At 42.3% G+C, this 14211-nt stretch overlaps 1 pseudogene; it reads left to right on the top strand.

Moving 5' to 3' along the window:
- Positions 1–1025: 1025 nt before the first annotated feature.
- LOC130888401 (tRNA-splicing endonuclease subunit Sen34-like) lies at positions 1026–3422 on the top strand (annotated as a pseudogene).
- Positions 3423–14211: the final 10789 nt, after the last annotated feature.

Here is a 14211-nt window from a genome sequence, read left to right as displayed (position 1 = left end):
AATCAACTCTTTACTCCCCTAGTCACTTTTGGTCATGGAATTTATCATGGTTATAGAAAAAAAAACTAATACAAAAATACTGAAACAAACTTCTGCACAACAAAGAATTTCACAGAAGGGGGAAATTCTTTAGCAGCTATACATCTGACAGAGAGCTAGTGTCCAGATTATACAAAGAGCTCAAAAATGATACATCAAGACCAAACAGCCCAATTATAACTTGGGGAATAGAACTAAAAAATGTTCTTAAAAAAAGAAATACAAGGGGGCTGGAGAGATAGCTCAGCGGTTAAGAGCATTGCCTACTTTTCCAAAGGTCCTGAGTTCAATTCCCAGCAACCACATGGTGGCTCACAACCATCTGTAATGAGGTCTAGTGCCCTCTTCTGGCCTGCAGGCATACACACAGACAGAACATTGTATACATAATAAATAAATAAATAAATATTTTTTTTAAAAAAAGAAATACAAATAGCTAAGAAATAGAGTTTAAATGTTCAACAACCTTAGCCATCAAGGAAATGCAAAGTAAAACTGTATAGAGATTTCATCTTATCCCAGTCAGAATGTCTGACACTAAAACACAATGACACGGGGCTGGAGAGATGGCTCAGTGATTGGGAGCATTGTTCATCTGTGTTCACGGCTGCTCTATTCACAGTTGATGGGAATGGACTCACTCTAGATGTCCATCACCTGATGAATGGGCAATGAAAACATGCTATATTTACACAATGGAATATTATTCAGATAGGTATTGTGAAAAATGAAATTATGAAATTTAGATGGAGCTGGAAATAATCATTCTTAGTGAGACCACCCCCAAATCCCATGAGACAAATGTTATATGTTTTTCCCTTCTCTGAGTGTTGGCTTAGAAACTTTAGAAGTGTGTGTGTGTTCGTGTGCGTGTGAGTGTGAGTGTGCGTGTGTGTTTAAATTGAGATTTGTTTAGAAGTTTAGCAGGGACCTTGATATGGTTGAAGACTCTCATGAGAGATGAGCTAGGCAGGAGAATGCTGGTGATGGCGCTCACCGATAGTCACTGGCTGGTGTGGAGACCTGAGGCCCTGCAGGAGCTGCTGGAGCACCTGGTAGCTGGGGTCCCACAGTGGGTCTGTCCCATCAGCCCCATCAGAACTAGCTGTAGATCAGTTCCACTGTCACAGTGGGTGGGTGCACCCCTCGAGGTCCTGACTTCCTTGCACATGTTCTCCCTCCTTCTGCTCCTCATTTGGACCTTAAGAGCTCAGTCCGTTGCTCCAAATTGGGTCTCTGTCTCTATCTCGATCCATCGCCAGATGAAGGTTCTAAGGTGATATGTAAGATATTCATCAGTATAGGATAGGGTCATTTCAGGTTCCCTCTCCTCAGTTGCCCAAGGTACTAGTTGGGGACCTCTCCCTGGACACCTGTGAGCCCCTCTAGAGTCAAGTCTCTTGCCAACCCTAAGATGGCTCCCTTAATTGGGATATATATTTCTCTGCTCCCGTATCCACCCTTCCTATATCCCAACCATCCCATTCCCCCAAGCTCCCCCATCCTCCCCTTCTCACGTTTCTCACCCCATTTCTCCTTAGCCCCATGCCACCTCACCCGCAAGTTCCCAGTTTTTGCCCGGCAATCTTGTCTACTTCCCCTATCCAGGCTGATCTATTGGGAGCTCACCAAGGCCAGCTGGACTGGGACTGAATAAGCATGGGATGAAATCAGACTCTCTGAACATGGCAGACAATGAAGGCTGATGAGAAGCCAAGGACAGTGGCACTAGGTTTCGATCCTAATACATGAACTGGCTTTGTGGGAGCTTAGCCTGTTTGGATGCTCACCTTCCTGGACCTAGATAGAAGTGGGAGGACCTTGGACTTCCCACAGGGCAGGGAATTTGGACTGCTCTTCAGTATCGAGAGGGAGGGGTAATGGAGGGGGGGAGGGGGAGAGGAGTGGGGAGAGGGGTAGGGGAGTGGGGGGAGGGGGCAATGTGTGGGAGGAGGGGGAGGGAAATGGGAAACGGGGAGGAGGCAGAAATTTTAATTAAAAAGAATAATAATAATAAAAAAAGAACTAGCTGTAGGTGTTCTTTCCTTTCCCACCCGCCAGTTACCAAATAAATGACATGAAAACTTACAAATTTATAAACTATAATCTATAAATGCTCGGTTGATAGCTCAGGCTTATTAATAACTCTTACAAATTAAATTAACCTATTTCTATCAATCTGTGTATGCCATGTGGTTTGTGACGTTACCTGTCATCCAGCATGTCTGCTCCCTCTGCATCTCCTGATGATCACTCAGGCTCAGCCTTCTTCTTCCCAGAAGTCTCCCTGTCTGGGTCTTCTACCTAATCTCTTCCTGCCCATCTATAGGTTAGTTAACAGAAGGATTATTCCACAGCCACTAGGCCCTGGGCCTCCCACTTCTGCTCCCAAAGAAGTCAGGCTCTTTGGCAGAGAGAGGCCGATGACTCTAGTTAGCATCTTGCCTCTGGATTCCTGAAACCACCTTCTAGTCTGGCATTGTGCAACTCCAGCAAGAGCAGCTTCTAGGAGTGTTTCCTGAGGTCCTTCTGCTCCTCCAGCCAATAGCCGCTGAGATACCAGCCCATTGGGGCGTGGTCTCTCTCCCTTTAAAAAAGCGGCCACTTCCCTCCTCGCTCTCTCTTACTTCCTGCTCCCCTTCCGGCAACTAGACTCCCTTCCTGATTGCGCAGAGGGCTGTGAGGGTGATCTGTAAGTTTTTTCCCTTTTAAATAAATAATCATTTTATTAATCATAATTCCAAACTGGTGTTTGTGACTTACGCCTTCACCTTCATGGGAGCAGAGCACTGGCAGCTGAAGCCCATGAGACCCTGTGTCAGGGACTCCTAGAGAAGATTGTAGAGGGCCAGTTGCCAAGAAGCAGAAGCCGGAACAGGATTCAAGGACTGAGGAAGCTACCCAAGGGAGAGAACAGTGATGACAGCCAGGCTTCTGCCCAGCAGGAGGAAGCAGACACCACCTCTCCCCGACCAAGGCCTTCAAACTGGGTGACCCCTTCGCCCAGGTAAGCCCTGCTCATCCAGTTGCCAGGCCTTGGCCCATAAAGGCTAAGCCCCTGAATTGGCATGTGCAGCCAAAGACTGGACCTACGCTGGCAGTCCTGCCCATGAGAACTGCCATACAGCGTTTACCTAGACCTGTGTGAGCAGGGGTTCTGTCTTCGGCGCAGCTGGGAAGTTTGGTGGTGACTACCTGTTTTATCCGGGTGACCAGCTTCATTTCCATGCTCACTGCATTGCTCGGTGCTAGGCTGCCAAGGGCCTCGACCCACTTCAGGACCTGGTCTCAGCTGGCGTCCTGGGAAGGAGTGTAAGAAAAGGCCTGTTTCTCTCTCCCCTCTGCCACTGGATGGGAAGGTGGTCTATACATGCCTGCTGTGAGTACTGGAGACCAAGGGGGTGGGGCTGAGTGTGGCCAGAGCCCCACCCCCACCCCGATGGTCCTCTCAGCTCCACATGTAGGCTTGCATTCTCCTGCCCTGTCTCTGGTTAGTTCTGATTCCAGGGTTTTGAACACTATATCCTTTCTGTTTTGAAAAAAATCCTCTTTTAACACACTTTACTGGCTGTTTGGTTCTGTATTTCTGCTTCCAGGCTTTGAGCTTGTTGCCATTAGAGGCGGCTCTTGTTTGGCTTTTCTGTTTTCTACCGGGCTTAGGTCCCAGTGGTTCTCAATAAATTTATTAATAAAAAAGAGAGGTAGGAGGGGATGGAATGCAGGTGTTGTGAAGGGGGTGGGGAATAATGGAGCAAGAGGGATTGAGGACTGGAGGGCATGGTAGAGGAAGGGGTATGGAGAGGGATAATGGACACTAAAAGCCCTTGAAAAAGCTGCATAGAGACTTGCTAGTGTAGAAGCATCTTAAAATACATGTATACATACACATAATATATATATATCAGACATATACATCATATATACACAATATGAATAAATATTATATACATATGCATCATACACACATACATGCACATATATACATATACACCATATATTGAAAGGTTGCTTCATTTTTTACCATTATTATAGTCTCTTGTCATAGGCTTTCCTTTCTCCTAAGGTTCTTCAACTTTCTAAATCATTTTTAGTTTCTTTTCATTGGTTTTCACTACACGACCTAAGCTAGCCTTGAAATGGTGACCATTCTAACTCAGTCTTCTGAGTGCTGTGGTTACCTGATTAACTGCTTGAACTGTAAGGTTAGGGTTTCAACAAGTGACCATGAATGTCTACCCATAAGCATCATGCAGGAAGGGATTAATTGCTTCCAAACAGTGTCCTGTGGCTGCCTGTTTGTTCCTCCTTCCCTTACTAGACGATGCAGCAATGATTTTTTTCTTTCTGCTATTATCATTTTGCCTTTTCTAGTATGTCAGAACTTCAAAGTAATTTGAGCAGTACCACGTACTCATTTCCAGAATGGTTTCCTTCACTTATCAATATGCATCTTAGTTTCTTCCCTGTGCTTTCCTGTAGCATGACTTTCCATCAGCTCACAGTGCTGGATAATGTCTCATTGCATGGACGCACCACAATCTGACAAATCTTTACAGTATTTCAGGACATTTTGTTTGCTTCTAGGTGTTGGTAGTTACGAATAAAAGCACTAGGATATGTCAGGGTTCAGCCTCAACAGGGTTTGCATGTTCCAGGGTAGGTGTGCATGCATTAGAAATTTTAGGTAGAAGGAATAGAGATAAAAAAGAAATACAGAGACATAGGATAGAACCAGGAGGGCTATTCAGTGAATACTGAATATGCTGGTGTTTATCTTCCATATGCTTACATACCCTAATCCAAAAAGGGGGAAAGAAGGCAAAAGACTGCTTTAACATCACACAAAAGGACATTGCTTCAATATTTGAGACATCAAGCCACTATTTCCTAAGTTAAGCATTCTGATGTTTTCAGCAGGACATGCAGTGACAACACCTTAGACCAAGTATCCTGTAGGCAGCCACTCCCTGGGTCAAACCTCCTGTCTTAAAAATGAAGAAGCAGGAACAGGCTTGAATTCTCTGATTGTTAGTCAGGATGGAACGAATCCACCTCTATGGGCCATCTTAATATACAACACACCCAGCAAACACACCCCAGGTCAGGATGTCTTGTTTGCAGCCGCTCCTTAAGTCAGACTTCTTGTCAATGACTTTGAAAGAGCAAGAGTAGGCTTAAGTCCTCTGACCTTAAGTCACAGTGGAGTGGACTCACTTCTGTGGACTCCTACAGAAATAGTAATTTTCAGGTTTGTGTTTAACTTTTCAAAGAGACGGTGAATATGAATGGATCACATAGCAAGACTGTATTTAGCTTCATAAGGAACAGCCACAGTGTCCTCCCCAGGGCCACACAACTCAGCATCCTCAGCAACGAAGACACAGACATCCTGATGCCCCTTTTCTGATCAGCAATGACTTATTAAAGTTTTAAACTTCAACCATTCTGCCACTGCAGTAGAAGTGTATACTTATCTCAGTGTTGTATTTATCCAGTTTCCTTCCTTCCTTCCTTCCTTCCTTCCTTCCTTCCTTCCTTCCTTCCTTCCTTCCTTCCTTCCTTCCTTCCTTCCTTCCTTCCTTCTTTCCTTCCTCCCTCCGTCCCTCCGTCCCTCCGTCCCTCCGTCCCTCCCTCCCTCCCTCCCTCCTTCCTTCCTTCCTTCCTTCCTTCCTTCCCTTTCCTTCTTTCCCTGTTTTGTTTTTGTTTTTGTTGTTCTTGTTGTTTGAGGCATGATTTCTCTGTGTAGCCCTGGCTGTCCTAGAACTCACTCTGGAGACCAGACTGACCCCAAACTAAGAAATCTGCCTGCCTCTGCCTCCCGAGTACTAAGATTAAAGGTGTGGGGCCCTCACCACCAAGCTTTATTCAGTTTCTTAAAACTGAATAAATGAACATCTTCTTTGTGCTCATTTGCAGATTATAGGTCTTGTTTGATTATATGTGTGTTCAGAGGTTTTGTATATTGTTTCATTGTTGCTTAATTTGTTATTGTTCAATGAGGAAGGATTCCATGTGTTTATGTGTTCCAATATCAGTTCTTCACCAGGCTCATATTTTATGAATATTATGAATATTTTCTTTCTGAATATGACTTGTTTTCACTCTTTCCCTCCCTCTCTCTCTCCCTCCCTCCCTCTCCCTCCCTCCCTCCCTTCCTCCCTCCCTCCCTCCCTTTCTCCCTTCTTTCACCTCCCTCCCTCTTTCCTTTCTCTTTCTTATTTAGATGTATTTAAGTATGAATGTTTTGTCTGCATGTAGGATGTGCTACATGTATTTAGTGACCTAGAATTCAGAAAAGGGCATCAAATACCCTGGAACTAGAATTGAGGATGATTGTGAGCCACAACATGGATGCTAAGATTGAAACATGAGTTATCAAAAAGAGCAGTCATCTCTTCAGTCCTTTTTTATTTTCTAATACTGTATTTTGTAGAAAACAAAAATATTTTCTACGTTTTAGATTAGTGTATATTAACGGTATAAAATATTACTTTATGATAGTTTATGCATGTAGATAAGGCATTTTGTTAATATAATTTTGTTAGAGACTTCCTGTATCATTTCTTCTTACCTGTCATTTCTTCTAGTCTTCCTTTCTTTATCCTTCCCTCCAACTTTCTGTCCACTTCAACTTCTCTGCTTTCTGTACTTTCTTCTTTTTCATCCTTCTTTTTTTCCTTGTTCTAATTCTTTCTATAATTTGGAATCCATACAGGAGACAAAACATGGTGCTTTCTGGGTCTGCCATATTGTGCTTATTGTATCCCTACCTACAATGTGATTTCAATCTTCTTAATGACTAGCTAATACTGTTTTGTAGACATGCCACATTTTCCTTAGCCATTCAGCCACTATATATAGATACATAGATACTGTGAAGAGTACTGTCATAAGCATTGGTATGTAGACGTAGATATTTTTAGTATATATGACTTCGATTCCTTAGATTAAATGCAGATACATAGCATCATTGGACCACATAGTAGTTCTGTGATTAGACTGATTTTCCTAGTAACTTGTTCTATGGCTTTTTCTGGATATATTTAAGTAAACTGCTATTTAATCCACATAGAGATGGTATCAACACACCAAAGAAAAGATTCTAAGTATGGCTTGTTGAACCCCAGTTACTTTATTGGGGTTACTTTCAGGAGCATGAATAATCTATAGACAGCTTGTAATGGCTGTTCTTGATGTCATCTGAAATTAACTAAAACTCAGGCAGCTGAGTACCTGGGAAGGATATATTTCTTAATTAAATTTAATTAAATCATGTGATGTGGGAAGAGCCACTTTAAATCCAAATATTTTGAGGTGGGAGGATTCACCTTTAATCTGGGCCACACCTCTTCTGGCAGCCTATATAAAGGACATGTAAGAAGGAAGCTTGCTCTCTCTCTGCCTGCTTGTGCTCGGTCACACTGGCAAGTCCATCCCTTCACTGTCATTAGAGCTACATCTGCAGGATTCTGGCGTATACTGAAGACCAGCTGAGACATCCAGTCTTAAACACTGAATATCTACTGGATTCTTAGACCTTCTGTTGGTATACAATCCTTTTGGACTAATTGGACCACAGCCTGTAAGACATTCTAATCTCTCTCTCTCTCCCCCCCCTCTCTCTCCCTCCCCCTCTCTCACACACACACACAAAACCTAATACATATATACATATACACACATTCATCATAGATGAATGGATTGACAGAAAGATGGATGGACAGACTGACTTATAGATAGATAGATAGATGGATGGATGGATGGATGGATGGATGGATGGACGGACGGACGGACGGACGGACGGACAGACAGATAGATAATCAGCCTTACTTAGGTTTTTATTGCTGTGAAGAGATACAGACAGACAGACAGACAGACAGACAGATAATCAGCCTTACTTAGGTTTTTATTGCTGTGAAGAGATACCATGACAATGGCCACTCTTATTGGGGCTGGCTTACAGTTTCAGAGGTTGAATCCATTATCATCATGGTGGGACATAGTGGCACGCAGACAGACATGGTGCTGGAGAAGGAGCTGAGAGTTCTAAATCTTGATCTGCAGGCAACAGGTAGTGAAATTTGTCACTGGGTGTAGCTTGAACATAGGCAACCTCAAAGCCCACCCCCACAGAAACACACTTCCTCTAACAAGGCCACACCTACTCCAGCAAAACCACACCTTTTAATAGTACTGCTCCCTATGGGGACAGTTTCTTTCAAACCATCATACATTCACACACACACACACACTTACATGTATGTGTGTATGTATGTATGTATGTATGTATATACATTCTATAGGGTTTTGTCATTGTTTTTAGATGTATTTGTTAGTCATTCATATTTCTTCATGGAGTATGTTTATTCTGTTGATTTTCATATCATTGACTGGATTGTCAAGTTTTGTGCTAAGATTTTGAAGTTCTTTATACTCTCTAAGTATTTATGCTCCTTTTGATGAGTATTTGTTATTTAATATATTTTAATTTATGTATTAACTTATTTAAGTATTGCTTCTTTATTTAATTAGCTTTTTGTCTGTAAGTCACTTTTTAGTTTATCTTAATCTTATTAGCTCTTCTTCTCGCCTGTGCCACCTGAGTCAGTGCTTATACCCTATGTGGAGTGCTTCTTCTGACTTCCTCTAGTAGCTTCAGGTTTCCATGTCTTGCCTTAACTAAGGTCTTTGCTCTGTTTTGCTTTCTCTGTAGGGCGATTGTCAGGATCTACACTTCTTCCCTCCCTTTGTGGATTTCCAGTCTTCCCAGCACGCTTTGTTAAAGAACTGTCTTTTTCCGGTGTGCATTATTGTTTCATTTGTTGAAAAGAATATGTATGCACCTGCATACATTTATTCATGCCACATGATTATTAAATTTAATTGTCATCATGAGCACTGTAAGAAACAACTAGGGATTTAAAGAGGCATGTCTTTGTATGTCCGAGTACTTAACCAGAGAGGACGAACTGAAAGGAAAAAACACTCTCCCTACGTGTGGGAAACTGCACCCTGTCACCTGGAGTCCGGAATTGAACACCAAAGGAAAGGAGAAAGCTATCTACAGACCTGCATTCCTCTGTGTTACTGGTCTCCAGCATGGGAGAAACAGCTGTGTGTTCCTATTGCCACATCCACAAGCTGCTTCTGCATTCCCGTCAAACCTTCACCATCAAACCATGACAAAAATCAACTCCTCCCTTAAAGTGTTTTTTTTTTTTTTTTTTTTTTTGGTTTTTTCGAGACAGGGTTTCTCTGTGGTTTTGGAGCCTGTCCTGGAACTAGCTCTTGTAGACCAGGCTGGTCTCGAACTCACAGAGATCCGCCTGCCTCTGCCTCCCAAGTGCTGGGATTAAAGGCGTGCGCCACCACTGCCCAGCTTAAAGTGGTTCTTTTTTAGGAGTTTAGCCACTGTAATGAGAAGAGGAACTGAAAATTCTGCATCTTGCATTTGGTTTCACTTTAATATTTTTCATGAATATATAAGTATACACATATATTCATGTGAGTGTGTGTGTCCACTAACTTGTCATTCCTTCACACTGTGCCTGAATGCGCTGCTGCTCAACATGGACTAGGGAAGCACTGTCTGAGGACACAGCACAAAGCCTGTCTATAAGCCAGGAAACTGAGCCCCCAGTTAGAACTTTGCTCTTGGACTTAAAGACCCCAGCACTGTGAGACCGCTAATTGCAGATGTTTAAGCCCACTGCTCATCTCATTCACTTAATACCTGCCGTCTTGTCGCCATTTTCCTACTTGTTCCTTTAGAAAATCTTGCCCTCTCTTTACAGTTTCTTTCCCTGGTTTAATGGAACATTTTATAGGATCCCATTTTTCTCCTCCTCTCAGTTTATTAACTATACTTATTTTTGAGCATTTGAAGAGATTTTTCTTATTCAATTCCTGCACAGACACTAGCCCCTTCTTTTGAGAAGTCAGAGTCCTGACCTGTTCAATTTTTCTTCTTTCTGAAGAACTAACATTTCTCCTAGGGATGCTGTACTGCCAATGAATGCCTTCATATTCTGTTGAAAGGAGTCTTTATTTTCTTTTTTTTTTTTCGTTTAGGAAGAAAAATTGCTGGATATAAAACCTCAGGTTATTGAGTTGTACTGAGGTCTTTAAAAGTCTTGTTCCAGTTTATTCCTGCCTTCCTGGTTTCTGCTAGCAGTCCTATGCAATTCTCACCCTCATTTCTACAAGGATCTAGCTCCTTCATTTTTTTCATTCTCTTTTAGTATATTTAGTTTGAGTATTTGACTACATTGGCTAAGGCCTAAGAGTTTATAAGTTGGTACTTATCCTGGTTAATAAACTCGCTAGTGTTTCTTTTTCCGGGCTTTTAAGGTTAGAGACTAGGTCCCGGCAGCTCTAAGATGCTAGGTTTGACCACCCCTCTCAGTGGCCACTTATAGAAACAGGTCTAAGTGAAAAGCAGAGGAAAAGGAAATGTATTCAATGTGGTTACAGTGGGGATAGGAACAAATAAAGTCCAGTGACCCCACCTAATCCTCCACCTTGGTCTGTTCTGGAGGTCCCAACATGAGATTTAAGGTTTAAAAGCGTGTCAGAAGTATTCCTCACTTAGTAGGCTTGGTCAATGGGTTGTCCCACCCATGGCTGCCACATCATTGTCTGGACTCCCGGCTCCAGATCTACCCTCCAAGTTGCCATCACTGTGAAATCCTTCCTAGGAGCTATGTTTCCCCTGTTGCTAGCACTAGAATTTCAACACTTCCCTTCAACCCACATGAAATTCCTGGGGGAATTCCACTTCCTTTGGGCCTATTGTCTCTGCAGTCTGATAGCCAAAGTGAGGAATGAGGTAGATCTTTTCAGAATATCTTTGCTCCTGACAGGATGAGTATGGACAATCAGTTTTGAAAATCTTGGGAGTTATTAACTTCAGTTAGTGTTCCTTATTTCCCATTCTTTTTTCCTTTTTCACACTACAAATACATAAAAGCTTCAGTGTTGGAAATTGCCCACTATTATTCTTGAATGACTCATTTATTTTACTTTATACTTACTCTTTTTCCTCTTCATGTTTCAGTCTTTACCCCATGTTCCAGTCCATTAATGCTTTCTTTGTCTAAGTCCAGCAAAGACATTTTCATTTATTTATTTTTAACACCCATGTATTTGTTGTTCTTGGTGGTGGTGGTGTGTGTGTACGCATGCCCATGTGCACAAGGGAAGGTCACAGGACAGCCGTAGGAGTCAGTTCTTTCTTTGCATCCTCTGGGTCCTAGGATCGCACTTAAACCATTGGGCTTAGTAGAAAGCACGTAACTAGTCTTGTTGACCTGATACCCTTCACTACTGCTGTGAGATCTTCAATTCCATTGTTGCTTATTTTTTATTTATTTAAGTGTTTCTCTTCTCTGCTTACAGAACTCATCTACTCTACTAGGATGCCTACTTTTTCATCAGAGAACTTAACACACTAATCATATTGCTTAAATTGCCTGTCTCCTAATTCCAAACTTGATTATCTTCAATTATTTGACTTGCTTTGTGCCCTTGTATTGTTTTGTTTTGGCCTTTTCTTTTTTTGGCTTGTAATAGTCTATCAATTGTGGACATATATAACACAAGAGGAGGTGAAGAAAATGGGCTGTTCATGTAAAATTTTATGCTTTTCTTGTTGAGTGTTGGACTGTGTTTAATGTTGATCACAGCTGTGGGTGCTGCTGGAGCCCTTGGTTTTATGTGTCCCCTGTTATCTGGATGCTTTGCATGGAACTACTGCTTATATGGAATCTTCATCTTGCAGTAATTTCAACTTTAGTCCTCTGTGTTATTCAGGGGCCTGTTGAGATGGTGAGAAAATATGGGGTCAGAGAAGCAACTTGTAATTTTATGATGAGGTCTTGGTCTTTTTCAAGAGTTGTTTTTAGATATTTGGTTTTATCGAAGGATGTGTGTTTTGCCTTCAGGTTCGTATGTGCATCAGATGGTGTTGGATCTGCTGGAACAGATGGTTGTGAGCTACCAGGTGGGTGCTGGGAACTCAATTCAGGTGCTCTTAACCGTGGAGCCATTTTTCCAGTCCCAAATCCTCACTTCTTTAGTGGGCTGGTGGGACTGCAAGTCTCCCAAGTACTTCTTACAATTGCGCTTTCTCTGTACACATTGGTTAGGAAAGGAACTGGATGATTGCCTTCCTCTTGGGAGGGATGAGGATCTGGAAAAGCTGACTGAGAAAGGGGGCTTCTGTTGTAAAGAATGCTTTTTTTTTACCTTAAATAATTTATTTTCCCTTCCTCTGCTGGAAACAGCAGGGTTTTTTTGCTCTTTTCACTGGTCACCATGAGGTAAAGAAACTTGTGCAGATCTGAATGACCTTGACTGTGAGTGAGGTGCTTTCAATGCCCAAGCAGTCAGAGAAAATGAGAACAGAACAAAGTACACTTATCAACTTCCAAGTTCCAACACCAAAGCAAGAAGATGAGCAAAGTTTGTATCAAGATGGAGTTCCTAGAGAAAAATTCAGCAGAAAACGACATGCTATATACCTAGTTAGCATTTGGAAGACAGTGAAGCCTGAGTGCAACAGTTTATGGAAGGTAAGTCTTCACTCAGGGGTTGAGTTTCCCCTACCAAATAGAAAGTATACTGAGGGTGGAGTTTGTTCATCCATCCACAGATCGTTTTAACAACGAGATGGAGCCACTAGAAAGGAAAACTGAACTAGGGATGACGGGCCAGAGCACAGCTCTTAGTTGGGAGTCACACTAAGCAGCACTAGTCTCCCTGAGACGATATCAAGGGTGGGAAGATGCACAGTGACCATGCAGCAGCATCAGTCTCCTTAGGTTAGGATAAAGGCAGATGGGTGGCTCATGGAAAATATCTGTGGTTCATAGAGGTCTCAGTGGTGATGTCCATCCATGCTGTCATACCCAGCTCAGTTCTGACTGAGCAGTTGACAGAAATAGTGGCATCTCTCATACTCTACTGGGTCCTGTTGCCATAGAAATCTTCCCATACTATATTAGGTCTGGTTGATGACAGTGAAATCTTCCCATGCTATATTGGGTCTGGTTGATGATAGTGAAATATTCTTATACCATATTGGATCTGGTTAATGACAGTGAAATCTTCTCATGCTATATTGGGTCTGGTTGATGATAGTGAAATCTTCTCATGCTATATTGGGTCTAGTTGATATTTGTTCTTTATCCCTTTATCCATTCAAAACTCACTGACACTTACTTGGAATGGAACGAGGTGAAGCTTCGGGGATCCCAACCACCCTCTTCAGAAACGTTTCATTATAGTTCTGACCATCAAATGTCTTTCGTGTTTGTAAAAAGCATCAGGAAGATCAGTAAAGGCAGAACTTAAGGAGTCCCGATGTAGGCACTTTACGTGAGCAGCAAAAGACAAAAGGCACTCCCCCAAACCATAAGATTGTTAAGGGAAAATTCTGGTGCTACGTGTGGGATACTCGTCTATCAGTTTTTAGTGTGGAAGGTCCCTGGAACCCCAGAAACAGTGTAAGTTGTCACTGTTATTAGATGCATGCCGGAACTAGACATTAAGCCCTGATGCACCTTGTACTTTGGCTGCAGGTATGGAGAAATCAAGCTGGAATAGAATTGGAAGCTTCCTCCTTGCTGACTGGTTTCCATCATGCCAGAAGGTGTCCTGCAGGCTGCTGCAGGAAAAGTGCCATAGTTTTGCTATAATACAGACTTTGCATGCTATAGCACCTGTTTTCTGGGAAATGTTGGGCCCATTGATGGAATAGTACTATAGCTAGTATGGATATAACCAACTGATTTCCAATTAGATTTAAGGTCCATACCATATAATGGAATTCATATCTGCTACTTAAACTGGGCCAAAAACTAGTGGCTAGGGAAGCAAAATGAATGTGACAAAAATCATTTGTGTTTATGTCCATAGATCACGCTTGCTGTCAACTCTAATTGGTCAGGGAGGGAAACTTACTTTTTGACAAGCCGTTGGACTGAAAAGACTCCTAATCCATCACCTTTTAAAAACAAGTGACTATTGGTAATAATGAAAAATATGACAGCCAGATATCCACATAACCCCCTCTCAGGTTGAGGGAACATGGTGGAGGAGGTGACAGAAAGTGTGTAAGACCCCGGGGAAGAGGTGAAGAGCTGCTAGTGATTTTTCTCCAAATAAACATTT

The sequence above is a fragment of the Chionomys nivalis genome, chromosome 17 (genome assembly GCF_950005125.1).
Source record: "Chionomys nivalis chromosome 17, mChiNiv1.1, whole genome shotgun sequence".
Classification (NCBI taxonomy): domain Eukaryota; kingdom Metazoa; phylum Chordata; class Mammalia; order Rodentia; family Cricetidae; genus Chionomys; species Chionomys nivalis.
Note: the sequence above shows the minus strand (reverse complement) of the source record. Positions and strands in the feature narration are given on the sequence as shown.